General features: G+C 46.6%; 1 protein-coding gene and 1 long non-coding RNA gene across 7 annotated transcripts in view; both read right to left on the bottom strand.

The window, feature by feature from the left end:
* Positions 1–18039, bottom strand: part of RUNX1 (RUNX family transcription factor 1) — a 273353-nt gene that overhangs the window by 74207 nt on the left and 181107 nt on the right. The gene's annotated exons all lie outside the window — the stretch shown is intronic.
* On the bottom strand, positions 3448–18038 carry LOC133251678 (uncharacterized). The gene is made up of 2 exons (XR_009737732.1): positions 6920–18038; positions 3448–6709 (listed from the first exon to the last, which is right to left on the bottom strand). It is a non-coding gene; the product is annotated as an uncharacterized LOC133251678 (long non-coding RNA).

The raw sequence follows: 18039 nt of genomic DNA on the forward strand, positions 1-18039 counted from the left end.
CTGGAGAATCCCCATGAACAAAGGAGCGTGGCAGGTTACAGTCCATGGGGTCGTAAAGAGTCAGACTCAATTGAGAGACTAAAGCACAGCACAGGTGGCTTAAGGGCTTCCCAGGGGGCACTAGTGGTAAAGAACCCGCCTGCCAATGCAGGAGATGCAAGAGACATGGGTCTGATCTTTGGGTCAGAAAGATCCCCTGGAGGAGGAAATGGCAACTCCAGTAATACCACTGCAGTATTCTTGCCTAGAGAATCCCATGGACAGAGGAACCTGGCAGGCTACCATTTACAGAGTTGCAAAGACTTGGACATGACTGAAGCAACTTGGCATGCGTGCATGCAGGTGGCTTAAAACAACTGAAACTTATAGTCTCCCAGTTCTGGAGGCCAGAAGTCCAAAACTGAGGTGCTGAGTGGGCCGTCCCCTACCAGGAAAGAATTCTTCTTGGTCTTGCCCCAGCTTCTGGTGTTACTAGCAATCCTTGGCTCTCCTTGGCTTGTGGCTGCACCACTCCAATCTCTGCCTCCTTCCTCACATGGCCTCTCTCCCTCCGTGTCCTCTGTCTTCAAATCTCCCTCTCCTTATAAGGACACCTGTCACTGGATTTAGGGCATACCCTACTCCAGTAGGACTTTCCCTTAACTTGACTATATCTGCAAGCCCCTATTTCTAGATAAGGTCACATTCTGAGGTTACCCATGGACATGACTTTTTAGGGAATGCTAATCAACTCAGTGGGTTTCCCTGGTGGCTCAGTGGTAAAGAATCCACCTGTCAATGCAGGAGATGTAAGGTCAACCCCTGGGTCGGGAAGATCCCCTGGAGACGGAAATGGCAACCCACTCCAGTATTCTTGCCTGGGCAATCCCTGGACAGAGGAACCCGATGGGATACAGTCCATGGGGTGGCAAAGAGTCAGACATGACTGAGTGACTGAAAGACAGCAACATTCAACTCAGTACAAACACTAAATGTCAAAAGAGTTCCAGTTGCAGCACTACATGTGACCACTATTTTCTAGGTTTTACCTGTGGGTTTTACCCCTGCAAACAGTCTTACTCCTATGGTGACCCTCCTATAACCATCCTGTTTTTTGTTTTCTAAAAATTTGTATTGAAGTATAGTTGCTTTACAATGTTGTGTCTTTCAGGTGCATAGCCAAGTGATTCATATACATACATATATAATCTTCTGCAGATATTTATATATATATATATAGTTAGTAAAGAATCTGCCTGCAAAGCAAGAGACCCCGGTTCAGTTCCTGGGTTGGGACGGTCCGCTGGAGAAGGAATAGCTACCCACTCCAGTATTCTTGGGCTTCCTTAGTGGCTCAGCTGGTAAAGAATCTGCAGTGCAGGAGACCTGGGTTCAATCCCTGGGTTGGGAAGATCCCCTGGAGAAGGGAAAGGCTACTCACTCCAGTATTCTGACCTGGAGAACTCCATGGACTGTATAGTCCATGGGGTCGCAAAGAGTCGGACACGGCTGAGCGACCAAGTTAACAACCATCCTATCCTTGATTTCCTAAATGACAACAAAGATCACTGTCTTCCTAATGTTGGCATTTTCAGGACTATGTAGAACTTACAAGTTTTCAAGCACTTTCCTATATACTGTTTTATCTGGTCCTTCCAGCACTCTCATGAAATAAACAAGACAGATTTCATTGCCTTTGGTTAACAGACAACAAAGCTAAGACTCAGAGAGTGAGTGCTTTGTCCAAAGTCACACAGCTTGGATACACAGGAAACCCAGATCTCCCAGCTTTGTGTTTCATATTATTCTCATGAAGTCCCCAAGCTCTACCTTCAAACTCAGTGGCACCAGAACCAGGAATCCAGACTTGTGGTCCCTTTGCTATGCTCTGCCACTGCCCTCAAAAGAGAACACAGTCCTGGGGATGATAATGGCTCCAAACCGTACTCAACAGCTAATTGAGAGCCTGGGTTATAGTTCGAAACTACTTTCTTCCTGAGCTGAATTTAGGCTCCTGGTGCTTAATGCCAGCCCCCTGGTTAACCACAGAGACTGCCCTACTGAATTGGGAAGGAAATTCAACCAAAGTGAATATTTGCGAAATCGCTGCTTGTAATTATAATTAAAATTCTACTATTTTATGCCCATCATTTTATGTGCAGTCAAGAAGTGTCTGTCCGGCAAAAGCTACTAGGTGGGGCGTTTTGGCCCCAGTAACCATGGCTCATGAAGGCGGAGGTATTCCGGCTCACAACAGAGCCCTTGTGTACAGCTTTGAACACCACGACATCTGCCCATGACCTCATAGACAGCGGCAGTAAGTGATGACATTTGGCTCACAGGTGTGTGTGACATTTTTCCACTCTAAGAAAGCTCTGCCTTCCACTTCCTTGTATTCTTCTGTGCAGACCTGGCACTGAACTTGACACCTGGGGACGGGGCTGCCAGTGGGCACGTCAGACCCTTGGAGCCCCGCCCTCTGCCCTGCCCACACCCCCACCACACCATGGCCACGCCCCACCACACCCTGACCACACCCCATCACACCTAGCCACGCCCCAGCTCATTCCTGCCGAGACACAGCCCTTCTTGGCCAGCACCTGCCACGATGGTAGATGCAGCCACGGCCTAATATGTTATTAGCCAAATTCCCTCATCAAAATGACCTATGGGCCTGGTATTTTAAGTGCGTAGGTGTGGAGAGTGAAAGCCTCTCAAAGTGTTTTTCTCAGCAAGCTGTGGGTAGACTAGTAGGAAGGCAGAGGAGAGCAAAGAAAAGACATTTCAGTTCCATAACCACTGCCCGGAAATTGGCTTTTCGGGATCAAACACAGGGCTGGGAGACGGGGCTGCCATAGAGAGAACTGCTCCCATGTGTAGCCTGTGTGGGTTCTTTCATGGACAGGCTGGGTGGCTCCTTGCAGCCCATGGTGGGACCCGAGGTGCCCCCAGCTGTGTTGCTGAAAGACTGCGGCCCCGGCCTCCTGAGGGGACGAACTGCAGGGTCACGGGGGTGGCCCTCTGTGGGTTTGCAGCGGAGGGAGCCAAGAAAAGGGGAGCACTCAGACCTGCCTTCTCCTGCCCACAAACCTCACCCAGACAGCACCCTGAGTTCTGGCCAGTGGTTGGGTCCAGGAGGAATTCTATTTAGAAGCACCCACAGTAGGACTGAATTAAGAAGGTGGAAGAAACCACGAAGGAGAGAAGGGCTGTCTTGACTTATGAAGCCTGGAAGCAGCACAAGATGAGAACTTGATTACACAACCCTGTGGTAGTGCCAAGGCACGGGGTGCTAGCAGTTAACAATGCGGGCTGCCTGGGCTCGAATGCCAGCTCTGCCACTCACTAGCTGTGCGACCCTGGGCAAGTGACTTAACCTCTCTGAGGGGCTTCATCATCTGTATAACAGGGGTGATCATGGTCCTTCCATCTCCCAGTGCTGTTATGCAAATTACATGAAATAAGGCATTAGCAAATATCAGTTTAATTATCATTAAAGATGTGACAAACACGATTCCACAAAGATCACAGCTGGAGGCAGTCCGTGAGGCGGGGCTGGTGGCAATTCGGCATCGAGGTCTGATGGTGGGCAGTGAGGGGAGCCTTAGTGTTTGGCAGGTGGTGCCAATGGAGCTCTTTCAGGTTCATCCTCTCTTTTCTAGAAAGTTCCAGCAGATCCACGTGGAGTGCACAGGACCAACAGGCAGGCAAGGATGGGGCCTAAAGACCCATCAGGAAAACTGCACATTCAACTGGAACTTCAAGTTCAAGGTCACTCCTGCCCTGCCAGCTGGCCACCTTCGTAAGGCACAATTGCAACTGGCTAAGCCACTTGACAACTAGCCAGCCAAACGTTCCCCCCATCCCCCACCCCTCACCCCCCACCCCAGAGCATGTGTCATTCCCCTCGACGCCACTGTGTTCATCCAAATGCCAACACAGAATAACTAAGTGCTTTATTTAGTTGGGAAGAAGGTCACGGGGCGCGTCTTCCTGGACGTCGGCTGCCACGGACATGCTTTCCAAGGTGAGGCAGGGATAAGGCTCCAAGTCTCTGCTTTCTCCGGCTCCACGTTTACCAGCCACAGGGCTGGTGGACTCGGGCAGCCGGCTGTGGTCTCATAAAGCCACGGCTGGACACTGCAGTTCCGCCAGGGCCCCGAGGCACCACGCCACTTCCTCACCACATCTGGAAGTGGCGAAACCTCAGGATTGCTGCAAATGGGTGCCCTGCTCCCCCTCCAAGGGCAAGTGTGGGGAGAGGAGCAGAAGGTGAAAAGGTGACTCAAGATTATCTGGGGCCCGAGAGTGGAAGTAGGTCCTTAGAAGTTCATCAGGTCATGGCAATGAGCTCCTATGGCCACGGGCATGTCTCCCTCCGTCCGAACTCTTGTGATCATTTCGTTCATGGGCAACCAAGCCGCCCGCACTGGGCTCACTGTTTCGGTCACTCTCCTTGGTGAAGGTTTGGACCCTGTGAGTCATCTTCTCCTTTTTGGGGCCAGTTTCGGTTGGGATGTGAAACTTGCCCTTTGTCACGCAAGGGCAGGCTGTGTGCACCGAGGACCGTCTGCTGAAAGGGGTCACATAGCTAAGGAAACGCAAGCATGACATTTTCCACTCATCTGTGCATCTTTGCCGGGAGACTGGTTGAGTTCACACACTTTAAGCAACCAAGAGAGTGAGAAAGGAAAAGTCAAAAAACAAAAACGCAACTTTGGAAAACGAAGAAAGCCAGAGAAGGCTCAAGTTTTGCTCTTTGCAAATTCTGGAAATGCCACAAGATTTTGAGATGTGGCATGAAAATTTCTCCTCTTCCTACGTGGTTTGTGCTTGGTCTAATTTTGATCACCCAGTAACTAAGTATTAAAATGAACAAATCCTCAGAGATTCTGGGAGAAATCTGAATCGGGGATGTTTTTCACAAAGTATCTTAATTTATGTTTTTTACTTTTCCACTGGAACAAGCTAATGGCCAAAATGCATGCTTTTGCTCCTCAACCATTTCCTTGCCCAAACACATACCACTATTTTCGACACTGGGGCTGTATAATTATTTATTTGGGGATTTCTGAATAGAAGACAGATTCTTCAAGTGGCACAGAATTTCCTGGTTTCTCTGAATTGAACTGAGGTGGTGATGTCAGTGTGTGTCCACTTGGAGGCAAAGTGCCCGTGTTTAAGATGTCCTTTTCCCATCGCACCTGCAGCCATGCAGGAAGAATGCAAGGGGGCGTCTCCAGCTATTGGCACAAGGACAACCCCCTCAAAGTTGCCTAAAGTCCAAGTGTTTAAAATACAGAACTAAGTTTTCCAGAAAAAATCAGCATGCATTGGATATGATGGAGCATTTGAAAAACAGCAGTTTGCTTGGAGAAAAGCCAAAACATGCCAAGTGTTTTCTCTGGAGCTGTTCTAGAAAAATGAGTTGTTTGAGGACAGGGACGGTCTTTTATTAATCTTTGCGTCTTCTGTTCTGAAGCAATAGAAAAATGTTTGATAAATGGATCAGTGAATTATTCTGTAAAGTTGCAGCTTGACAGCTGGTTCTTTATGATGTCTGACTTCACTTGGAAGGTTTGACTCTCCTTTTCAGTGGCCTGGGTGTGAGCTCTGCTTTAGTAAGAGGGATGGTTGGACAAGTCCTTCTCTTCATGAGAAGCATTAACCAAAGCCCAAAGAACCATGATGCTCTCACATGATTTTTGCATTTCTTCCAGAGGAGGCTGGCGGGCTATAGTTCATGGGATCTCCAAGAGTCGGACAAGACTGAGTGACTAAGCACAACATACCCATAGATATCACAGTCCCTCTCTGATGTTCCTTTTTCCTTTTGGTGTCCCAGTGCCTGCATGTCTCGGATGAGCAACCAAGGTTAATCCTTGCAGCCCAAACACCTCCAGGGCCTTGGAGTCACAGCTTCTTTAGGCCAAGGCCACGCCTTCTGCTCCGTATTTCCACCCTGGGGAGCCCTCTGGTTGGCGCACTCCAATTCCCTACTCTCTACCCATCAGGCCAAATGCCACACGGGACAGGTGACCATGGTGACCTCCTGTGGCTGGCCTAGTCCTGGCCCTGACCGATGGTGCCCACAGCCCAGTGCCTGAAACACAGAGCCTAAGGCCACCTGGCGCTGCAACAGAGAAGCCCAGGGGTGGACATTCTGCAGGGAAACCGGCATCAGGGTCCTCAGGGCCTGCTCGCCAGCCTGTTGGCACCCACAGCTCTGCTCCAGGAGGCTAGGAGGGCGGGTGGGGGGGCAGTAGCTGAGCAGGAAGAAGAGGGAAGCTCCAGGCAAGACTGTAGGGCCTGGTGGGCGGGGCTTACAGGGAGCTGATTTCTAGAAACGGTGACATTTACCTCCATATCCTCGGGTTCAGCCCCTGCAAATTCAACCCCAAAACAACCTTGGATCCCACCTCTGAGCTCCCAGCTACGCTCCCAAAGCCCTGTCTGCTCTTCAGCCTGCAGCCCTAGCCTCTTCCCACCATTTGTATATGGTGATGTCAATTCCCTGATTAAAACCTCCGTTTCACTGGTATCAGACCAGATTCCCAGCATGGGATGTCAAGGCCCTCTCTGCTGGCTGGATGCTCCTCTCCCACTGAGTTTTCTCTGCTTGGACATCCTTCCTGACGTTCACCTGGACAACCACCTCGTCATGCTGAGACGTCACCACTGAGATGACAAGTGGTCCAGAAAGCCCCTGAGCTTGTGGTAGGTGAGGCACCTGGTGGTGCATTTTGCCTCGGTCACTACTGTCCTTTCAGCCTGGCACTGGTCCCTCAGAACAGCAACATCTGTTAACTGGGGGCCCCCCTCACTGACCCCTGCAGGCTGTGGCTTCTCTCTGGCTGACTTTTGTGTCCCCGGGGCTAGCACAATGCCTGGCACATGGCAGATGCACACTGTTCATCTGATGAATCAATGAATGAAATACCCTCATGAAATGACCTCTGTGGGTGGAGGACAGTTCTAATAAAGTAGCCACAGGCACTATACTTCTTTGATCAAAGACGATCCAAAGCCTGTGAGCAATTCACCAGTGAAAACAGAGAACATCAGGTCGATCACAGGGTATGACTATACCTGAGATGACTATATTATTATTATTATTATTCCGTGTTTATGTACAGAAATATACAGCAAATGCCTGGGATGATTATATTATTATTATTCCTGTGTTATTTATGAATATTAACGAAATTCCTGCTGTGTCTGACAGGCATTCTCATTTTACAAGCTTCCTTGGAAGATAAAGGAACATAAATTCCGTGCCAATAAGGAGTGGAAAGTGGAAATGGTATCGTTCTTGCCTTGCTGATTCAGCGGGACACAGCCTAACACCTGCCTGATCTCTGCCCCCCTCCCTTAGAGAGTCTCCTGCAGAAAGAAAGATGACATGGAGGTGAGTCGTACCTCTTTCTTCCTAAGTCTTGTTACACAGACATCATCTTTGAATCACTCTAAAAACCTTTTGCGGTATGTATGAAGGGCGCTGGTATACCTATTGTACAGATGAGGAGAGTGAGGCCACACATCTAAGTGTGCAAGCAGCAAGCAGGCCACCGGCTCATACTTTGTCACACTACCTTCCAAAGAGCTGCAGAATCGGCACAAACAGATGCATGTGTAGTTATCAGGAAACGGAGGACTATCAATTGGGACATGATGGCTGTGGGGGCCTCTTGAGTCCATGGATTTTGGCAGAATGCAAGACACCTCTTCAAGCCAACAGCCAGGTGTATCGATTCTCTGCTAAGATGTGGCCAAAAAAGAAAAACACGCGTGGATGTTGGCTTGTGTTTTCTCAACAGGCTGAGATACAACCTTAAGATGGCCTGCAGGGGAACAGCCAGAAGGTCCTCAAATGTGTGGTCCAGGGTGCCGCCGTGGAGCAACTATAAACCCCCCTCCACTTGGGTGGAGTCAGCAATTACAGAGCAGGAAGAATGCGATGCCGCTGGGTGCCAGCCTGGGGAGCCGGCAACAGGACAAAGGGATTATTCTGCCTCACTGTGAAAATGGCAGTGTTTATTGTTAAAATACGATCGGGAACTAAAGGGGCATGTATGAATCATAAATATTTGCATGCCGTTAATGTCTGGACAAAGGAGTTGCAAGGGCTAAGTTGGGAGGACTTCTTTTCCCATGAAAAACAGTGCCTCGGATTACAGTACATATTTAATTTCATCCCTTCCATTGCTGATCTGAAATTGCTGTGCCTGTCACACATAACTGTTTCGTGACCCGAGAGCTAGCTCTACGAGGGCCAAAGAATCAGGATAAGGGCCTGATGTCTCAGAAAAGTCACTCATTTAAACAAATAAAAAAAGCAGGTCCTGGTTGTATTGTTTGTTAGGAGCTCACAGAGCTGCCATCAGCGACTCTGCAGAATTAGGGTCATAGCAATTGACCTTGCCATGACAAGTAATAACCCCTAAAGACTGTCTTATCTCAGGCAATCTTCACTGCACTCCGTCCGCTTTGGACAAAGTTTGAATCTGTCTCAGATAGGTCAAGGAACTTGCCCACGGACACACAGCTCTGATCCAGTGCTCCCTGCCTCCACCTCTCCCCCAGGGAGGGACATTTGGCAAATTCTGCTGACATTTCTTGTTGTGAGCACCCAGGACCGGGAGGGAGAATGCTCCTCTACTGGGTAGAGGCCAGAGATGCCACTAACCATCCCTAAATGCAGAGCATGGCCCCCACCACAAAGAATAATCAACCCGAAACGTTGCTGGTGCCCAGGATGAGACGCTGTCCTCCCAGCGGCGAATGTAGGACTGTCCACGCAGTAACCGCTAGGCTCTACTGCCGGGGTGGTCACTCGTTTGGGTGTTTAATGAGTCCCCACTCTGTATCGGGCACCAGTCCATTGGTACCTCACAGGGCTTCTCTAGTTCAGGGTGGAATCTCCTGTGTTTTGTACATTCTTGGAAGGCAGTCTCCTGGGGACTCTGGGGCCCACGTTCATCCTTTCCCGGGTGCTGGGGTCTCAGCATCACCATGCTCTCGTGTGTGCCTGCCTGCCATAGCTGGTCCTTCACACCAGCAGCCACCCAGGAACTCCCACGTGGAGAGTTAACCCTTACCAGTCTCAGAGGATGTGACACAAAACTGACCTCCACGCCAGATGTGGGAGCTGATGACTTTACTGAGGGAAACGCACAGGAAGCGGATGGGGCAGGCAAGGTCAGAGTGAGGGTCCCCAGGCAGAGTACATGCAACCAACCCACCAGGTCCACAGTCACAGCAAAGCATATTCAAGAAATTCCAGCTGTATGGATGAACCTACAGCCTGCTACATGGAGTGAAGTCAAGTCAGAAAAACAGTATACATGAACGCATACATATGGAATTGAGAAAAACGGTCCTTGATGATCCTATTTGCAGGGCAGGAATAGAGATGCAGACATAAAGAACGCCCTTGTGGACACAGCGGGGGAAGGAGAGGGTGGGATGGACTGAAATGGTAGCACTGAAACATATGCATCACCAGGCATGAAACAGATAGCTAGCAGGAGGCTGCTGTATAACACAGGGAGCTCAACCCCGTGCTCCGGGAAAACCTAGAGGGGCAGCGTAAGCGGGCGGGAGGGAAGCTCAAGACAGAGGGGACATATGTATATTGATGGCCTATTCTCACGGTTGCATAGCAGAAACCAATACAACATTGTAAAGCAATTATCCTCCAGTTAAAAATAAATTTAAAAAAAGAGAAAATTCCTCCCGTAGAAGACACCAACATGATTTCAATGAGAATGCCAGAGGACTCTTTTTTTTTTTTTTCCCCAGACCTTTTTTTAAGCCACCTTTCGCTGAATCTTCTTTTAGCAAACAAGTGATGGCAGAACCAACATGGAGCTGGCAGGAGAAAGCTCCGGAAGAACCCAGCTTTCTGTCTGCCTGTGGTCCCTGTGAAGATAGCCTTTTGGCAGCTAACCAGGGCTTCCCAGGGATGGATGGCAAGTCAGCCTCTATCCGTCCCTGCATCTCCACAAGGTGTGCAAACCGACTCCTTTTCCGTCTCTGTAAGGTATCAGTCAGCGACGCACACCAGGACCTTGCTTTCAGCGCCTTGTAGTTCACGTGGACGCTGTGCACTCACATCAATTCACGTTTCTGGATGAGTGGCTCTCTGCCCCTGACTGGTGCCTGATGGATAGGCACAGGCACTGAGAAGCCAGCTGTGCACTTTCACAGCTTTTGACAGTCCCCACAGACCTGCACCTGCATGACATTCCTAAGGGAGAGACTGAAAGGAGGGGGGCAGTCCTCCAGGAAGAGATTTTCCTGCCTCCCTCCTCCACCTGCAATGGAGAGACCCCCCTCCACCTGCAGTCTCTTTTTCTGGAAGCCACACACCCCCCCCAATCCAGGAAATGTGGAGATGGTGCAGTTCTGTGTATACAGAACTCTAGTATATTTTGATATTTAGAAAAAGACTTTCATATTTAGTGATGTCCTCTACTTTTTAAAATTCTGTGTGAACCTTCTGATTAATTCATAAATTTTGTAAAGAGGCAGAAAGTGCTAGGAAAAAAAGAGGACACATTACCACTGATCATGATCAGTGTGAGAGGCCAGCGCAGGGTTTCTCAGTCTTGACGGCGTGACTAATGCTCTGCACGGTAAGGCTGTCCTACGCACTGAGGAATGGCCTCTGCTCTCCCACCCCGGGGTGGGATACAACCAAAAATGTTTGAAGATATTGCCAAATGTGGGGACCCACTGTGGGAGACCACCATGAAAATTGATAAGCAGATACACAGATAAGATCTACCAGCTCTAACCAGCCCTGAGGTTTCAAACGAGATGGGGAAAGCAGAAAAATGTCTGGACTGACCCCGGGTCGTAGGTACTGGAAACACACCATTTAAAGAGGTGAAAGCTGTGTTAGGATATGAGTTTAAACTGTTTCTCATTCATTATAGACAGATAGACAGACAGTGACTATACTCTGTACAGTGATTTCAAATGGAATCAAGGAAAAACATCTCTAAAAACCCCAAATCAATGCCTGGAGCAACCTGGAGCACTTCCACCTCCAAACAGGCCTATCCCACCTTGCCTCCTCCGCTGAGATCTGATAAGCACACAGATCACCAACTGTGCTCAAACGCCCATATTCCTGTGCACTGCCTTTGTTTGCACCAAGGAAGTCTCCTTTGTTTGCACAAGGTGACTCAGTTAAGGCCACACACCACCAGCAGGAGGGTGCTGGCCAGACCTCCCATTCACCAGATCCAGGAGAGTCCTTGGATGAGAGGCTGGGGGTGGGGCTGGGGGTGGAGGAGGCACAGCTCTGCAGACTAGGCTGCACCTACATTCTTTTTAACTGTGGTGTTGGAGAAGACTCTTGAGAGTCCCTTGGACTGCAGGAGATCAAACCAGTCCATCCTAAAGGAAATCAGTCCTGAATATTCATTGGAAGGACTGATGCTGAAGCTCCAATACTTTGGCCACCTCTTGCGAAGAACTGACTCATTGGAAAAGACCCTGATGCTGGGAAAGATTGAAGACAGGAGGAGAAGGAGACCACAGAGGATGAGATGGTTGGATGGCATCACCGACTTGATGGACACGAGTTTGAGCAAGCTCTGGGAGATGGTGATGGGTAGGGAAGCCTGATGTGTTGCAGTCCAAGGGGTTGCCAAAAGTTGGACACCACTGAGCGACTGAACTGAACTGACGGCCTTAATGATGCTCTGAAATCTCAAGGTAAAAGTAGGGATTCACTCAAGTTGAGAAATAGACAGGAAATATACTTCCATCTTCAAGAAAAACAGTGTAAGTGGTTCCTACATGAAAGCTTACTCATCAAGGAAACCAGAGGAAATGCATTCTGTGTCCACTGACAGGATGGCCACAGGGTCTCCTGAAGGAGGTTGCTGGGATCACCTTACGATTTTTAGGTCTTCAACAACCTGAAACCCTTGGTGATGGAAGAAGTTCAGTGACAAAATAGAGTTTCTAAATGGGATACACTGCCTGATATAGCCTAATAGAGACGAGAATGTGCTAGAATCTCAAATCAGTGCCAACAGGAATGCCATGGAAAGCTTTGTTCTCAACGTGGACAAAATAATACATCTCTGTTGAATACAGTACTTGCATCAGGACCAATGACAGAGGCTAAGTGTTGCTGGAAGTCCACTAATGCACGTTCATAAACATAAAAATCTTAAAGAGCAGCGATTCATCCCCCACGCCCTGAGACGGAATTGATACAACCAGAAACCTTTGAAAGTATTCATTCATAGGCAGCTCATTAAAGCTACACTGCTCACTTATTAATTTCTGTTCATTGCTTTTTGGGGGCTTCAGATGAGATGTTATTAGTGTGGATTTAGTCCTCAAAGATAATTTGGTCCAGGAAGTCTTTTCAGTGGAAGTACACACACACACATACAACACACACACACCCCCCTTGTGACTCAAAGTCCAATAGATCCTTCAAAACTACATAACCCTTCCATACTAACAGTACATGGTTATTCATAAACAACCCCTTTCTGATTTGACAATGTTTTATAACCACCAACAGAAAGAAAACAGTCATCAGGCAGTATACCATCTCTCTTTTCAGCAAGTCATTTTTCTTTAAAAATAATAAAGAAAAGGAAACAGAACATGTTCTTCCATGACCAGTCTTCTCCACCTTCTCTCGCCCCTCTCCAACCAGCACAAAAGAAAATACAAAACTGATTTATTAGAACCAGTGCAGCACTGGAGCCATTGGCTGGATCACTGTTTATGTCTATAATGCTTGCTGCTGAAACAGGAAGCTCTAAAAATCACTCAACCATTATTTCTTTCGGAAGCACTTTCTGACTGATAGTCTTCTGTCCCCACCAAAAAGAGCTGCTTCAACCTAAAGCGAGTGGGCTGACAAGGAAGGGGTTTGCAGGGGTGGGATGGGAGGTGTGGGGGATGGGAGTGGTGGACGGAGTCCAGCTTCTGCCCATCAACTCTTAAATATTGTTCATACAAATAACCTCAACTTAAAAAAGCTGTCTAACACTATCAACAATACCTGGCACTTCATAAAATCAGCAAGAAAACCATGAAGAGATCAGTCGCAAAGCTACGTGTTCCAGGCACAAGCATTTTTCAAGAAAGCTCTCCTCCTTGGTCTTTGCCACGACACCAAGCAGGACAGGAACTGCTGGGTGGTAGGCAGCAACTTGCTTTGAAGAAATGTTACTCTTTCTTGGGCAAATGTGAAACAGAATGAGAAAACTGATCTCTAGAGACAAACTCTGCATCAGATCATGGACACCAGCTTTCCACCTGCCATCAAAAGGTGTTATTTGCTTGGGCTGCCTGAGGCTGCACGTATCAGAGGCTGAGTCTTTTCCTATCCGTGTTTGCCCACCTGGAAGTGTGAAAACAGATCTCAGTGTATATATTATCATTTTAAAAGGTAGATCTGTAGCAATCCAAAAAAACCCAGGGGACGGGGGTGGTAATGGGAGAGGTGATTTTAATACAACCCATGTCTTTTCCTTGTATTCTCTCCAAGAGGTCTGACTGCCAACTGATTATCTTGAATGTTATCCACGAAACAACGCTGGGATTGTCAGATCAATTTTCCTCCCCCTATTATATGAGTCTGTGATAAAACAGAGAAGGACTGGGATCTGATGATGATATTGTGAGTCATCCAGACCATTTCTTAGTAATAACCACTCCATAAGGACACGTCTCGCTTTGTTTAGAATACCGGTACACTCTAGCCTTTCCTGCATGTACCTTTGCTTCAACCAGTCTTTCACTCATCTGAAAGGCAGCCTCCCCATCCTGTTCTGCGAATATAGTCAAATACCTTAAGAATGAAAATCCTTCAGTAACGAACATTACACAAATGTACAACCGCCCTGATTGTGGCAGGGTAAATATTATGTCTGGGAAGTCGTCCACAGCAAGAACATGAGGAAGGAATTTCATTTTATAAAAGGGTTGAGAAGGGTACTATTTGGAAAGTGGGCAAGATTAAAATTGCCATGGAGGTCAACATAAACAGAAATTTCCACCAAGAAATTAAACCCGGTCCTAATGGACGGTGGGGGAACCCTGTGGCCTTGCTGGGCTGGTTGGGAATTCGAATTGCAGGTCTGTAGCCAGGTGGCCAGGCACTCACTAGAGAGGAGGTTGCCCCTTCAATGACAAAATAAGCCCTTCTCCTTTGCAAGGGACCATCTGTGTGTATACCTGCGGGCGTCTTAAAGGTCTGGACCAGTAGTTTGAATGGGATCTCCTTTCCTAATTATGCAAACCAGGCCTTGGATACAATAAAAGCAGGTGTAACCAAAACAGCACAGGGAGCAAGAATGTCTAACTCATGTGTTCATTTATTTCCTCATTTTCTGGTTATCTATAGCGTGCAGCACCATGCTAGGCTGGCCCTCCACGGTCAAGGAAAAGTTCCAGATTCACAGATTCTTGCCTTGGGGGAGAGCAGGTCCATGCGATCCCCAGAAGTTCCATAAAGGAGCTTCAGCAGCCTGTACAAGAAACTGGGTGTGTGAGTGCATACATGCATTCCCCCACCCCTGGGGAGAAGGCTTTCAAGGATTTTCAAAATGATTCCTGGATGTTCCGAAAATTAAAAATCTCAATCTTAGAAAAACCAGAAGGAAATCTGCAGTGGATTCTCTTCCCCCATTTACGATACGATAGATAATACGTCTGGTAGATTTCCTCTTTGGTTCTAAAATGAATTAACTAAGGCCGTATTCCCTGACTGATCTATTCCTTTCCAACTGATTAAGTATTCCAACAGGGGAGAAACCACTCATGGATTTCATCGCTAAAATGTCTCCAACGTCTCTCGACTGCAGCCGTGATACAATTTCTTATAACTGAAAATATCCATAGCACCTGCTTCAACGGCGGATGGAAGCTATGTGAGCTGCCACTAATGAACGTCACCAAAGAAGAGCTCCCCCTGATCCTGAACTTGGATTTTTCTGGAGGTAAGGGATAGTCCCCAGGGCGCGTGTTTAGGTGTGAACAGTTCTGAACAACAACCCCCTCTCCTGGGATCTACTATCTCGCCTTCCATTGTAAAGGAATGGTGGATCTACATGGTGATACTGAATCAAAGGGAGAAAATTCCCAGGGTGAGATAGCCCTGAAGGAGAGATTTAAGTTGTCAGGGACAGAAAAGAAAGGAAGGAGGAAAGCCCAGACGGCTACAGCCTTCACCAGTATTTTTTAGGGGCCAGGGTTGTCAGTGAGGCCTTCAAAGCCGGATGGGCAGGTTTTCCCAGTTGCAGGCTGAACCCGAGGTTAGGAACCGCGATCCTGGACCCGAGCCAGCACCCAGGCAGATTGGTTTTGTGGAACAGAGAAAAACCCTTCCATGTTCCACCTCTGACAATTTCTAGGAGCTTTTACAATCCCTAGGGACTGAAGGCTGAGAAAAGAAAAGGGAGTTTCTTTTTCTACCCTTTATTTAGAAGGGAGTACCAGGCCGCTTTGAGAAAACTCATCAGACCACTGGCTTTACACAGAATGGGAAACTGGCGTTGAAATGTTCGGATGAGCCAGCGGCCAGGACCTTCCCGGCCCCAGCGTGGTGTGGTGATGCCAGTGTTGTATTTTCAGACACATTTTCAAAACCAGAAAACAAAATAGGGGATAGTCTTAAGATCACTTAATAAAACATTATGAAACTTTTAAAAGGATGAGATTCCGCAAGGGAGATTAAGGCTAATTGTTAAAATGAGGGAAAGTCATCCGCTCCCTTCATAATGAGAAGCAAATTGCAAAAAACGAAAAAGAAAAAACCTGGCAGGCGCTGATGTTGACACTCAAGACTTGAAAGAGTAAAATAAAGTTGTATTTTACGATTATGGAGAGAAATTACCAGTCAGAGTCAAACTGGGCCTTTCGACAGCTCATTTTGTCTTGTAGTACTTAACCAAAAAAAAAAAAAAAAATCAGTCAAGACTGACAACATACAGGGTAACTAATTGGGTACAACATTTATTTTGGGGTTCCTCTGTTTTGGATCGCTTATTAGCACACATGGGAAGCAGAGCCTGGTCAAAACAGATACTGTTCATATTTGCAGCATTTCAGTTAAGTGTCTCATTCCACACCATCAGAAGACAGCCCAGCCTTGGTTGCAGCTATTCCACTTTGCAGACTCAAAGGCATCCTGGCACTAATCAGGCAGCCGAACGCAAACAATCCACACCTTGGGGAAACAGTTCACTGTTCCCCAAGTCAACACAAGCTCCTCTTAGTCACCCACTCAAAACAGACACGGCCAGTGAGGGATGAGAAACGCCAGCACAGAAAGCAGGCTGCTTTCAGCATGTCCTTCTTTATCATCACCAGCCTCCTGGCCCTTGCGGGAAGGCCACTTATTGCACTTCTTAGGGGAAAATGGCATGAACCACTGAAGAGTTCCCAGAACTTGCATAACCAAAACCCAACTCATAGACCTACACAGATGCACACGATGTAATACTACTTCCTCTGGAAACACAACCCAGAGATCCTCAGCTATGGTTTCTCAGGAACAGAAATCCACAGGAATTGAATTGAGATGGTTACTGGACCAGACGGTCGGGCCTTTGTGTTTTATTGGCTTCTCACCCACTCTGCCAGCTACTCATCTGAAACCTCCGAGATGTTTTCTAAACATGTATCTCTGAACCACAATGGGAACTCCATTTACTGAAAGGCAAGGACTTTTAATATAACCAGTGAACCCATAGACGACCTTGTGCCTTTATACCTTATAACATCATTCATGCTTTCAATAAGTGGATATAATTTTCTTGGCCTTAGCCTACTATTAACATAGTGCTATAAACAAACATTTTCAACCATGTTATAAGTTTAAAAAATTTTTCTCCACCTATGATTCTGTTTTTAAAATTCCCCAGACAGCCAGGATAACACAAACACAACAGCCAAAAAAAGCAACATGCCTTTACTCCCTTTCCTCTCTGACTAATCAAATTCCCCAAGAACACAGATTTTCAAATGCCTTTATAAAGACTAATGATTACTCTTCTGTTTAACTGTCTGTTGGTTGTACTTTTACTTTTTTTCAAAACGAGTCATCTACTGTTATTTAGGTATTTTCTATGTCATTTTTTATCATACTCAAAATAACTTTTATTCATAAGCTTATTCAACACTGCATCACAAAAATGCAATTTTCAAAACAAACTATCTTACCTCCTTCAGTTAAACAAACAGTACTTACTGCTATTTATAAAACAGGACCAAGGTTCTTACAATATAAAGAAAACACAATATTTGAAAATGACTGGAAGCCAGAGGAGATTACAAGCCAAGATTTCTCTTTCCGGTTGAATACTTTGATAACATGTATGGAGAAAGAAAACTACACATAGAAGCACATTGATATAACAATTTCTCGGGAGAGTTCAATCTTTGGTATTATTAGTACCTAAAATATTAACTGGGCCCAGTCCCTCCCTACAGATAATAATAAGCCATCCAAATTATATATAGGAAAGTCACGTTACCATCAGAATCACCAAATCAGAATGTTACTAACACTATTTCTTCATATTTCACCATAAAAAGTGCTTCTTTGAAACATATGGAATAATCATCTACTATATAACCCTTAAAATTACTAGAAGTGATCATGTGAAACTCGGTCACTTATAGCACATGGACCAGAAGTTAAAGGCTTCCAGTAAAGAGATTTCTGAAAATTATCAAAGAGAGAACCCCAGTTGTATGATCTTAGCTCCCATGATGGCACGTTTTATATTTTTACATTTTAGTAAAGATCTGAGAGGTTTTCTTGGAATTTGCGATTCATGTCTTATCTGCTTCAAATCAGTCTTAAACCAATTCAATAACAGAAAACAATAATGTAAAGCCAGATTCTGTTAGAAACATTATATATTAAATAACAAGGTTGACATAGCAACAATAATGGGAAGAAATGACTATGCTTCTAGGGAATCCCATCACAGAAACTTCTAGATGTTTTGAAATCTGGGTTTGTTGCCATGTAAATACTGGGTGTTTCAAGTTCAGTTCTGACAGATA

Source organism: Bos javanicus, chromosome 1, assembly GCF_032452875.1.
Source record: "Bos javanicus breed banteng chromosome 1, ARS-OSU_banteng_1.0, whole genome shotgun sequence".
Classification (NCBI taxonomy): domain Eukaryota; kingdom Metazoa; phylum Chordata; class Mammalia; order Artiodactyla; family Bovidae; genus Bos; species Bos javanicus.